A 12,689-nucleotide genomic window follows, 5' to 3' on the forward strand; every position below is an offset into this window, starting at 1 on the left:
AGCCTATGACAGCAGGATTAAAGCTGTCAAAGCAGAAAAGCCCAGGGAGAGTATCAGCGATGTTGCATAGTCTGGAGAAATTGCAGCAGAGTAGTATGCTGCTGTTTGTATATAAAAATGTGTGTGTAATCATTATATGCATTCATACTTACAGGCATGTGAATTTATGTAATAATGTAATAGCTTCAGAAAAATGTATGAGAAACTGTGTTGGCTAGGTAAAGCAGGGACAGGGCTGAGGAGAAAAGTAAGGAGAGAGAACTCGGCTGGATGCAGGTTATTTTATACTTAATATGGCATAAAGGGCCTTTTACAAATTGGACCCACTGTCCCTTTCTAACATCATCTTCCACCTGTGCTTCAGCCATCATAGCCCCCCATCTATTCTCCAAATACCCACGTGCACACCTGGGCACCAGCCACTTCCTCTGCCTGCATGCGGTCCACCAGTCCTATTTTCTTTCTCTCCTCCAAGACCAGGTTCAAATGTTCCTCCTCTCCCCCTCCCCACCCCACAACCCTGGAAGATTTTAACACTCTGTCCTTAGTGTTCTCTTGGCATTTTGCATTTACCTTTATTATAGAACTTGGCTGTTTAAATTTTAATTTTTTGCAGGATGAACCAGAGTGAGGTCATTTATATGCAGAACATTGCGTCTCCTCTCTCTAATTTAGCATTTTATTCTCTGAGGTCCTAGCTATATGGTACTTTATGGTGATGAAGTACAGCCACACCATTCTGCCTTTGTGTGGCCATTGCATGACCTCTCCAAATGAAATAATTTCTTCTATAGAGAAAAAAAAGTGAGGGCCAGAGACATTATCAACTAAGTAAAAAAAAAAAAAAATTTTAAACCTTTGGGCCTAGTCTAAACTATATTAACATTTTCTTTATTATCTTCTGTCCCATTAGGCTCCTTTAAAGTAGGCCTAGTTTAAAGACAATTAAAGGCAGATATTGTGTCACTTTTTTATAGACTTCTGTGGATTTGAAATGTCATGTTAACAGAACACTATATATGCGTAAGCAATGAACTGAACCATTAAAAAAGAATTTTACTCTGGAATATCCTGGTAGTTTCAGGGTCATTATGTATTTGTTTTGTTCAGTTTCTTGATCTTTCTGATCCTTAATTAGAAGCTGAGCATCTAGGGAAATGTTTTATCCTATTGCTCTGTATCTACAATATTATCTGTATAAAAAGTACCTATGTCTATATTTCAAAAGAAGATTGAAAAAATCTAAGAAAATCTGAATAAACTTGTGTTCTTAGATTATTCCTCTTTGTTCCTCTTCTCCCTTAGGCAATTGAGGGAGTAACTGCTGTGTTCCTAGTACAATTTATTCTAGAGAGGGACATGTGACAGGTGAGCTGAGAATTCCCAGTAAACCTCGATTTGCCCATCATTGCAGAGACTTTTCCTCTGCCTGGGCCGATGTCCTTCTTAGCAAGGGAAGATAGATCTCACTAGACTAAGTTTGCACATTTATCTTTCTACATAAATGGAAAACCCTTCCCAGATGGTTCGACTGGTTGCCTTTTTTCAGTTACTAGTACAGGAATACCTCATTTGATTGCACTCCACAGATATTGCATTTTTTTACAAACCGAAGGTTTGCGGCAACTCTGTGTTGAGCAAGTCTATCAGTACCATTTTCCCAACAGCATATGCTCACTTCATGTCTCTGTCATATTTTAGTAATTCTCAAAATTATTGAAATGTTTCCATTATTATCGTATCTGTTATGGTGATCTGTGATCAGTGATCTTTGACGTTACTATTGCAGTTGCTTTGGGGCATGGTGAATCATTCCCATATAAGATAGCAAGCTTAATGGATAAATGCTGTATGTGTCCTGACTGCTCTGGCTGTCCCCCACCTCTCTTCCTCTCTTGGGGCCTCCCTATTCCCTGAAACACAGCGATATTGAAATTAGGCCAATTAATAAACCTATAATGGCCTCTCAATGTTTAAGTGAAAGGAAGAGTTATGTGTCTCTCACTTTAAATCAAAAGCTAGAAATCATTAAGTTTAATGAGGAAGGCATGTTGAAAGCTGAGAGAGGCCGAAAACTAGGTCTCTCGTGCCAGTTAGCCAGGTTGTCAATGCAAAGGAAAATTTATTGAAGGAAATGAAAAGTTCAACTCCCGGGAATACATGAATGATAAGGAAGCGAAACAGCCTTATTGCTTGGACAAAGCTTTAGTGGTCTGGATAGAAGATCAAACCAATTTCTTTAAGCCAAAGACTAATCCAGAACAAGGCCCTAACTTGCTTCAATTCTATGAAGGCTGAGGGAGGTGAAGAAGCTGCAGAAGAAAAGTGTGAAGATAGCAGAGGTTGGTTCACTAGGTTTAAGGAAAGAAGCCATCTCCATAACACCAAAGTGTAAAGAGAAGCAGCAGGTTCTGATGAATAAACTACAGCAAGTTATCTAGAAGATCTAGCTACGGTCATTGATGAAGGTGGCTACAGTATACAATAGAATTTTCAGTGGAAACAAAACAGCCTTCTATTGGAAGAAGATGCCATCTAGGACTTTCACAGCTAGTGAGAGGTCAACACCTGGCTTCGAAGCTTCAAAGGCTTCGAAGAGAGTCAATAGGCTGACTCTCTTGTTAGGGGTTAATGCAGCTGGTGGCTTTAAGATAAAGCCAGTGCTCATTTACCATTCCAACAGATCCTAGGGCCTTAAGAATTATGCTAAATCTACTCTGCCTGTGCTCTGTAAATGGAACAACTAAAGCCTGAATGACAGCACATCTGTTTACAGCAATGTCTATTGAATAATTTAAGCCCACTGTTGAGACCTACTGCTCAGAAAAAAGATTCCTTTCAAAATATTACAGCTCTTGGACAATGCACCTAGTCACCCAAGAGCTCTGATGGAGATGTACAAGGAGATTAATGCTGTTTTCATGCCTGTTAACACAATATCTATTCTGCAACCCATGGATCAAGGAGTCATTTCAACTTTCAAATCTTATTATTTAAAAAACACATTTTGTAAGACTATAGCTGCCGTAGATAATGATTCCTTTGATGGATCTAGGCAAAGTAAATTTAAAATCTTCTGAAAGGATCTACCATTTTAGATGCCATTTGTGATTCATGGAAGAAGGTCAAAATATCAACATTAACTGGAGTTTGGAGGAAGTTGATTCCAAGCCTCATGAATGACTTGAGGGATTTAAGATGTTAGTGGAGGAAGTAACTGCAGATGTGGTAGAAGGAGCAAGAGAGCTATAATTAGAAGTGGAGACTGAAGGTGGGACTGAATGTCTGCAATCTCACGACAAAATTTAATGCATAAGGAGTTGCTTCTTACGGATGAGCAAAGAAAGTAATTTCTTGAGATGGAATCTACTTCTGGTGAATATACTGTGAAAACCATTGAAACGGCAACAAAAGATTTAGAATATTACATAAACTTTGTTGATAAAACAGTGGCAGGGTTTGAGAGGATTAGCTCCAATTTGCAAGAAGTTCTGCTGTGGATAAAATGCATTTCATGCTACAGAGAAATCCTTCACGAAAGGAAGAATCAATCAATGTGGCAAAGTTCATTGTTGTCTTGTTTTAAGAAATAGCCACAACCACTCCAACCTGCAGCAACCACCACCCTGATCAACTGGCAGCCATCAATATTGAGGCAAAAAGATTAGGACTTGCTGAAGGCTCAGATTATTGTTATACTTTTTTTTTTTTTTTTTTTTTTTAAGGAGGCCTTGCTTCTGTTGCCCAGGGAGTGCGTGATGCATCATAGTCCTGAGCCCCCGGAGTCAGTGAATCCTCCCACCTCAGCTCCTGAGTAGCTGGATTACAAGGGTGCCTCCACAGCGGCTAATTTTAAAATTTTTATCTAGACAGAGCCCACTGTGTTGCCCAGGCCTGTATTGTAGCATTTAAGCAATAAAGTATTTTAAAATTAAGCCATGTAGACTTTTAGGCATCATGTATAGTGTAACATAACTTTTTTTTTTTTTTTTTGAGACGGAGTTTTGCTCTTGTTGCCAGGGCGATGCAATGCACATCTTGCTCACTGCAACTTCTGCCTCTTTGATTTCAATGATTCTCCTGCCTAAGCCCACAAGTACTGGGATTACAGGCATGCACCACTAGCCTGGCTAATTTTGTTTTTTTTTTTTTTTTGAGAGGAGTCTCGCCCTGTGTCCCAGGCTGGAGTGCAGTGGCCAGATCTCAGCTCACTGCAAGCTCCGCCTCCGTTTACACCATTCCCTGCCTCAGCCTCCCGGGAGCTGGGACTACAGGCGCCGCCACTCGCCCGGTCTAGTTTTTGGGAGTTTTTTTTAGTAGAGACGGGTTCACCGTGATAGCAGATGGCTGCTGACCTCGTGATCCTCCCGTCTCGGCCTCCCAAAGTGCTGGGATTACAGGCTTGAGCCACTGCGCCCGGCCAATTTTGTATTTTTAGTAGACACAGGATTTCTGCATGTTGATCAGGCTGGTCTCAAACACCCAATCTCAGGTGATCCGCCCGCCTCGGCCTCCTAAAGTGCTGGCATTACAGGCATGAGCCACCGCGTCTGGCCAACATAACTTTTATGTGCACTAGGAAACAAAAAAATTTGTGTGACTCACTTTACTGCAAGATTCACTTTATTGCAAGATTCACTTTATTGCAAGATTCACTTTATTGCAAGATTCACTTTATGGCAGTGGTCTGGAACTGGACCTGCGATGTCTCTGAGATATTCTGTACATCATACCTTCTCTGCACAATACAAAGAGGCTGACCTAATTCTTTCTAACGCTGAGTGGATTATCTGGAATAGATATGGCATAATTAATTTAACCCCTGCTTCTTAATGGACCTTTCAGTTCTTTCCAGTTCTTTTTTTGCTGTCATGAATAATGTAGCAATGGAAATTCTTGCATATCTTGCCTACTTGTGCAGACACATCAGTACAATGTGTTCAAAGAATTGGAAATGCTAGATTAAAAGGTCTATGCATTTAAAAGTGTAATAGACACTGGCAAGGATTTAAAGGATGGAGCGGTGCAAGGGGTCCCCCCTAAGTACAGGAAGTGAGGGGGTGTATCATTTACGTAGAATTTTAAAACAGTAATAAAACCAGTGCGGGTCTGTTTTTATTATCACCATGTGCTGGCAGTGATAAAGTCAGAGTAAGTTCTTAATGGTGTGTACAGCTTTCACTAGAGCTTTGGGGCCAAGCTGCATGTTCAGCTCCTGTGGCACAGCACAGTCCTGAGTTTAAGCTGTAGATTAGACATAAACAATGATAGCACAGTGATTGCAGAAACCCCGGAACAGAACTCGAGTTACTTCAATTCTGTTATTCTCTCAGAGTTTTGTATTTAAATTTAAAATAACAAAGCAGAATGCAAACTACAGAGTATAATTAATTTTGATTGGTAAGTACAAATTTTAATTCATACATGAAATATTTTACTGAATTATTGTTATCATTTCTTAGAGACAGGGTCTCACTCTGTCACCCAGGCTGGAGTGCAGTGTTGTGATCATGACTCACTGCAGCCTTGATCTCCTGGGCTCAAGCCGTCCCCTGTCTCAGCCTCCTGAGTAGCTAAGGCTACAGGTACATGCTACCATGCCCAACTAATTAAGAAAACTTTTTGGTAGAGATGTTTGTCTGTTTTTGTTTTTTGTTTGTTTGTTTTCAGACAGAGTCTCACTTTGTCACCCAGGCTGGAGTGCACCGGTGAGATCGGCTCACTGCAACCTCCACCTCCCAGGTTCAAGTGATTCTCACATCTCAGCCTCCCAAGTAGCTGGAATTACAGGCATGCACCACCACACCTGGCTAATCTTGCTATATTTCCCAGGCTGGTCTCAAACTCCTGGCCTCGAGCAATCCTCCTGCCTCGGCCTTCCAAAATTCTGGGATTATAGATGTCGGCCAATACACCTGACCTGAATGATTTTTTTAAAGTTCAATTAAAAAAAAAAAAAAAAAAAGGAACTTGTTCGTTTTAAAGCTAAAGAATGAATAAAAAAATAAAAAGACTATTCCTGATTCTTACACATTACTAGGAAAATAATTTTGTCACCTAGAGGAGAGAGGTTGATAGATGATCAGTTGTGGGTGTCAAATACACTAAGGATGCTCTGGATTCTATTCAATTGCCCTCTACAAAGATGGTGGTCTTGTGCTTATCAAATGGTGTGTGAGTGTCTGATTCTTTAAAATGCTGTAAGAAATCAGGCTTATAGTAAGAAGGAAATCACCTGCCAGCAGAAAAATTTATTTCCAGCCTTTCTTCCTCACCCTCTGCCATTGCTTTAGGATTGCTTAGTTTCATCAAGGTTTCAAGGATAGGCAGGCTCCCGCCAAGAGAGAGGTAGGGAGAGGGGAGGTAGAGACCTATGAGTAGGCTCAGAGGCTGGACTGCCAGAGCCTGAACCCCAGCATCTCTTCTCACTAGCTTGTCATCTTGGGCAAGGTACATTACTTCTCTGTGCCCTAGTTCCCCCAGCTGTAAAATGAGACAAAAATGGTATTGACCACATGCAGTCTTATTGTAATGATTAAAGGAGGTAATTTTTATAAAGCACTTAAAACAACGTCTGGCAAATGTGTGTGTTTATTGTTATCCTTATCCGCTAAGGATCGGGCATTCATCTAGGCATAGGAAATAGATTCTTTTCAGTTGCCTTAAAAAAAATCCTACAAACGATGCATGATTATTCACATTTTGCAGTTGTAGTTTTGTGACTTGCCCAAGGTTATACTGCTGCTCAGTGAGGGAGATGAAAATCTAACCGTGACTGGCCAGGCGCGGTGGCTCACGCCTGTAATCCCAGCACTTTGGGAGGCCGAGGTGGGTGGATCGCCTGAGGTTGGGAGTTCAAGACCAGCCTGACCAACATGGAGAAACCCCATCTCCACTAAAAATACAGAATTAGCCACGTGTGGTGGTGCATGCCTGTAATCCCAGCTACTTGGGAGGCTAAGAGAGGAGAATTGCTTGAACCCGGGAGGCGGAGGTTGTGGTGAGCTGAGATCACACCACTGCGCTCCAGCCTGGGTAACAAAAGTGAAACTCCATCTCAAAAAGAAAAAAGAAAAATCTAACCATGACTGTCAACTCCACAATGTGGGCTTTTTGCAAATGATTGCATATCTGCAGTCTTACACATTGAAACTAAAACTAAAACACCTCACTCCTTCCAGTGCTCTGGGCTGCATATCCAGAACAAAATATTAAATGCCTCAACTTCTTTTATAGCTTAAGCAATCTGCAAGTTAGGGGTTTATCCTACTTCTAGAGAATGCTGGAAAGCCTAATGATTTCTCCTAAAGAGAGATGATCCATCTCTAAGCAAGTGGATGAGAAAGGGAACAGATGTTTGAAAAGTATTTTTATATTAAAACTGGGAGCTGTGGCCGGGTGTGGTGGCTCACGCCTGTAATCTCAGCACTTTGGGAGGCTGACGCAGGCAGATCACTTGAGGTTAGGAGTTTGAGACCAGCCTGGCCAACATGGCGAAATCCCATTTCTACTAAAAAGATAAAAATTAGCTGGGTGTGGTGGTGCATGTCTGTAATTCCAGCTACTCAGGAGGCTGAGACACAAGAATCACTTGAACCTGAGAGGTGGAGGTTGCAATGAGCCGATCTGGCCACTGCACTCCAGCCTGGGTGACAGTGAGACTCTGTCTGAAAACAAGCAAACAAAAAACAAAACAAAACAAACAAAAAAAGCATTGGGAGCTACCTTTTGAGTAAAAACCCATCAGTACACAATAAAATCTCTGGGAAAAAGGCAAAGAAATAAAGGTTGCTACTGTATGAATAATTTGGCGTATCTATCTAGCTATATGAGCATTGTGCTTAAAATATTAAGGAAATTAAGTATGGGCTATACGATGTAGACATAATGTGTATCTGAAAAAAATCCTGTGTAGATGGAAAGTGTGCTGACTCAGCTGGCTCAGTTTCTGGGCCTCGTGTGGGCCCCCAGCAGCTTAACCACTTCTCTCAAGTCCTTGGTTTCCTCATGGGGGAAATGAGTATGTTGAATTAGATGACCTTTCAGCCATCTCATCATGCTGAGTTTTTTCCGCAGCAGGGAACATGCTACTTTACATTCGGTTAGGGCTTGCTTAGTGAAGGGGGAGTACCAGGAATTTGGGAAATTCCCAGAATACATGGGCACACACACACACACACACAAAAAATATATATATGTATATATATAAAATATTTGCCACACATTGAATCCTTAACCTCTAAAAGGATTTTAAAAGTCATTAAGAAACCATAACCATCTTGCTGGAAAAGTAGGTAAAACCGATGACTTACAAAAGAAAAAATATATGTTGTCAAAAAACAGATGAGCAAATTTTAATCTTCACTAGTTGTAAATGAAATGCAAATGAAAACAAATCAAACTTGCAAATATTATACCCAGTGAGAGTTGATAGTGATGAGATGATAGGCCCATACATAGAATATAACTTGGTTCAATTTTTTATCTCTTCTGTTCCAGCAGTTGCTCTCATATCTATTTATCCTAAAGAAATAATCATATATTTATATTAAAAATATTCACTCAATGTTATTGTAGTGAAAATGAGGAATTATTAAACTATCCAACAGTAGGCAATTGGTTAAATAAATGATGCTATGTTTATATAATCAAATTTTATGCAGCCATTTTCTATGTCAAGAATCTTGACATAGAATGTTAAATTAAGACCTAAATGTTAAATTAAGAAAAACAAGATGCCAAACCACATATAAAATATGGTATTCTTAGTTTTGGAAAAAAATGATGCACTGAAAAAAAACCCCAGAAAAATGTACGCTAATATTTTACAGCTTTTGATTCTAGGTGGTAACTGATTTTCGTCTTCTTTGGATTAGTGTTTTTGAAATGTTCTATAATGTGTATGTACTACTTTTATAATCAGAAAATAGGATATATAGAAATGGTCTGGAAAAAATGAGGAGAGAATTTAGCCAGAATAGGGAGGTCATCTTCAGTCTGTTTGGACCAGCAAGTAAAAGCAGGAAATGCTGTCCACCACCAATGGCTTGAATATGTGTGTTGGATGGTGGTGGTGGTTGGTGGTTCTGGGGTTAGGGATGGGGGAAACCCTGAGATGTGATGGTTTTCTTAGTCACAGATGGCGCTTTACAGCTGGGGAGTATCTTGGACTTGGTGGAGGTCTATCCAGACATCAGGCAGATTTCATATTTTCACAGACAAAGGCTACGTTTATGTCTAAGGGGAAAACACAAAATACTAAGATAGAAAACTCCCAAAGCCCCCTCACCTTTTCAGACAACAAGAACCCCCAAGGCAGAGGGTCTTCCCCACTCTCAGAGTTACTTTGACTTCTCATCTGGTTTCATGTGGGTAATGCATTTTCACTCTTGAGTTTCTTTTCTTTTTAAGGCATTTTCATTACGACATTTGTTCTTTTGCAAAGAGCTAATTCTGCAGAATTCTATCCAGGGAGAGCCAAGGGAAATTAGTGAAGGTAATGATACCAGTTAGAAAGTTGAGTTTGGGTCATCTCAGGGGCCTCCTTTGGTTGGAATATATTCTAGAGATGGCCCTTACTTCCTCAGAATAGATAGTGATGTCTTACTGAGTTGCAGGTAGAGTCTGTATTGAAGTGCGAGATTTTCTTCCCTGACTTGTCTGGGAATCCTTACCCAGGACTGTGGCTTTCCTCTTCCATATCCCTCCACCAGGAGGCAGGCTCTAGGCTTCTGGGCTGTCATCCTTTTGCCACTTCCACGCACATGCCTTCAAATACTTGAAAAAGTCACTATAGGCCAGGCGCGGTGGCTCAAGCCTGTAATCCCAGCACTTTGGGAGGCCGAGACGGGCGGATCACGAGGTCAGGAGATCGAGACCATCCTGGCTAACATGGTGAAACCCCGTCTCTACTAAAATACAAAAAACTAGCCGGGCGAGGTGGCGGGCGCCTGTAGTCCCAGCTACTCAGGAGGTTGAGGCAGGAGAATGGCGTGAACCCGGGAGGCGGAGCTTGCAGTGAGCCGAGATTGCGCCACTGCACTCCAGTCTGGGCGACAGAGCGAGACTCCGCCTCAAAAAAAAAAAAAAAAGTCACTATAGCGTAAAGTATACTTTTCTTTTTTGGTGATGCTTTTCTCCATTTTCTCTATAACCAGATAGTAAGAATAAAACTACAGCTTGGGACCTGGCACGGTGGCTCACACCTGTAATTCCAGAGACTTGGGAGGCCAAGGGAGGGTGGATCACCTGGAGGTTGGGGAGTTTGAGAAACAGCCCTGACCACTGGAGAAACCCTTGTTCTGTACTAAAATACAAAATTAGCTGGCGTGGTGGCACATGCTTGTAGTCCCAGCTACTTGGAGGCTGAGGCAAGAGAATCGCTTGAAACGCCGGGAGGTGGAGGTTTGCAGTGAGTCGAGACCTTGCCATTGCACTCCAGCTGGGCAAAACAAGACCTGAAACTCCATCCTCAAAAAAAAAAAAAAAAAAAAAAAAAAAAAAGAAAGGAAGAAACCAAAAGGCCCCCACCCTTAAAATTTTAACACAAAAAAGTTTGAAGCTACACAAAGAAAGGGAATAGGCTAATATACTCCGTGTACCGCCACTCAACCTCAATATGTTTTAACACTTTTCTAATCTTATTTACCATCGTTTTTACTTGTTGTTTTCTGGAATAATATAAAATAAATCCTGACTCTTATTTATTTTCCTATCAATACAATGCAACATCTCTATCAGATAAAGGGCCTTAAAATATTGACAAATTGATAAATAAGGGCCTGACAATACAGTTATCACCTAACAAAATTAGCAATGGTTCTTTAATGCCATCCAATACCCAGGCTATATTCAAATTTATTTGAATATCTAAAAGAATATAAAAAGGATTCTTTTTTTTTTTTTTTTTTTTTTTTTTTGAGACGGAGTCTCAAATCCTGTCATCCAGGCTGAGTGCAGCTGGGCACAATCCCCCTCACTGCACCACTGCAGCCTCCTAGGTTCAAGCGATTCTCCTGCCACAGCCTCCTGAGTAGCTGGGATTATTAGCCACCCATGACAGGCTAATTTTTGTAATTTTTAGTAGAAAAATGGGGTTTCGCCATGTTGGCCAGGCTGGTCTAGAATTCCTGACCTCAAGTGATCACGCCAGCTTTGGCCTTCCAGAGTGCTGTGAATTACAGGCGTGAGTCACGGCAACCCAGCCTGGACCTTGTTTTGAGTCGAAGCCTCACCTCTGTTGTCCACGGCTGGAGTGCGGGTAGTGTGATCTCAGCATCACTGCAGCCTCTGCCTCCCAGGTTCAAAGCAATTTTCCTGCTTCCAGCCTCCCGATAGCTGGGATTACAGGCACCTCCACCAGGCCCAGCTAATTTTGTGTGTGTGTGTTTTTAGTAGAGCTGGGGTTTCGCCACGTTGGCCAGGCTAGTCTTGAACTCCTGATCTCAAGTGATCCACCCCCCACGTTAGCCTCCCAAAGTGCGGGATTACAGATGTGGAGCCACCAACGCCTGGCTCTTCAGCCTGGACTTTCAAAACTCTTACGAGTAAGAAGAAAGGAAGAGATGGCTTGGGGCTGAGGATAGCTATGGACAACTGTGGATTCAGGAGGCAGAATTATTCCAGCTTTGCTAATCTCTTTTGCAAGGAGGAGAGAATGAAACAGACCATTTTTTTTTAAAAGGGAAATCAGAAGTTGGGAGTTGGCTTCTAGGAATTGGTAAACGAATTCAGCATGTGTAGACCTAGAAAAATTTTCAGAAGTCAACTGATAGAGATTCCCAGAAAATTTTCTGTAGCTTCAAGGCACCACCCAGCCTTTTCGTTCCTTCTAAGCCAACATTTAAAAAGCAAAAGCAACATACAGGAAGCACTTCTTCAAAACTGCACAAAATAGCACATGCATATCGTGGACACATTTTTAATTGCACGTGACAAGGAGAGAGAAATGGGAATCACATACAACCCCAGGACCCAGAGACAAGCCAGCTTCACATGGAGGTAGGCAACACTTAGATGTTTTCACAGCTCTGGAATCTCCTGTTACAGAAAATTTTGAAATCTGCTTTTCAGCCGGCGCTGGTGGCTCAACGCTGTAAATCCCAGCCACTTGGGAGGCTGAGGCGGGCGATCACAAGGTCAGGAGATCGAGACCATCCTGGTAACATGGTGGAAACCGACCGTCTCCTACTAAAAATACAAAAAATTAAGCCGGAGCGCGGTGGCGGGCGCCCTGTGGTCCCAGCTACTCAGGAGGCGAGGCAGAGATGCGTGGGCCCGGAGGCGGAGCCTTGCAGTGAGCTGAGATCCGGCCACGCACTCCAGCCTGGGCGACAGAGCGAGACTCCGCCTCACAAAAAAAAAAAAAAAAAAAAAAAAAAAAATCTGCTTTCCACCCATTTAGCTTAGGAAGCCTTTTCCTGTGTCCGTGAATAGACTTGTACACTGTTATGTTAATGGTTTCAATATAGGAACAAACTGGCTTGTGCAAGACCCACCTATTCTTAGGTGATTTTTTTTTTTTGGCTGTACATAACATAGAGGAGAACATGTTTCTAGCTAAAGATTCCATGTCAAAGCTCATGGGAGAGGAAGACGACCCTGGCTGCCCCACTTCTCTTCCCCTTTATTCGGTAAACGATAGCCTTGTCATTGGCGGCAGCCCGGTGGCGCTCCTGAAAGCGCTCTGT

General features: G+C 41.8%; 1 protein-coding gene across 5 annotated transcripts in view; it reads left to right on the forward strand.

Annotated features, from left to right (window-relative positions):
• The window catches only part of RHOH (ras homolog family member H), a 51,655-nt gene that overhangs the window by 26,614 nt on the left and 12,352 nt on the right, over positions 1-12,689 (forward strand). The gene's annotated exons all lie outside the window — the stretch shown is intronic.

Source organism: Rhinopithecus bieti, unplaced genomic scaffold (assembly GCF_001698545.2).
Source record: "Rhinopithecus bieti isolate Rb0 unplaced genomic scaffold, ASM169854v2 scaffold_2339, whole genome shotgun sequence".
NCBI classification, from domain to species: domain Eukaryota; kingdom Metazoa; phylum Chordata; class Mammalia; order Primates; family Cercopithecidae; genus Rhinopithecus; species Rhinopithecus bieti.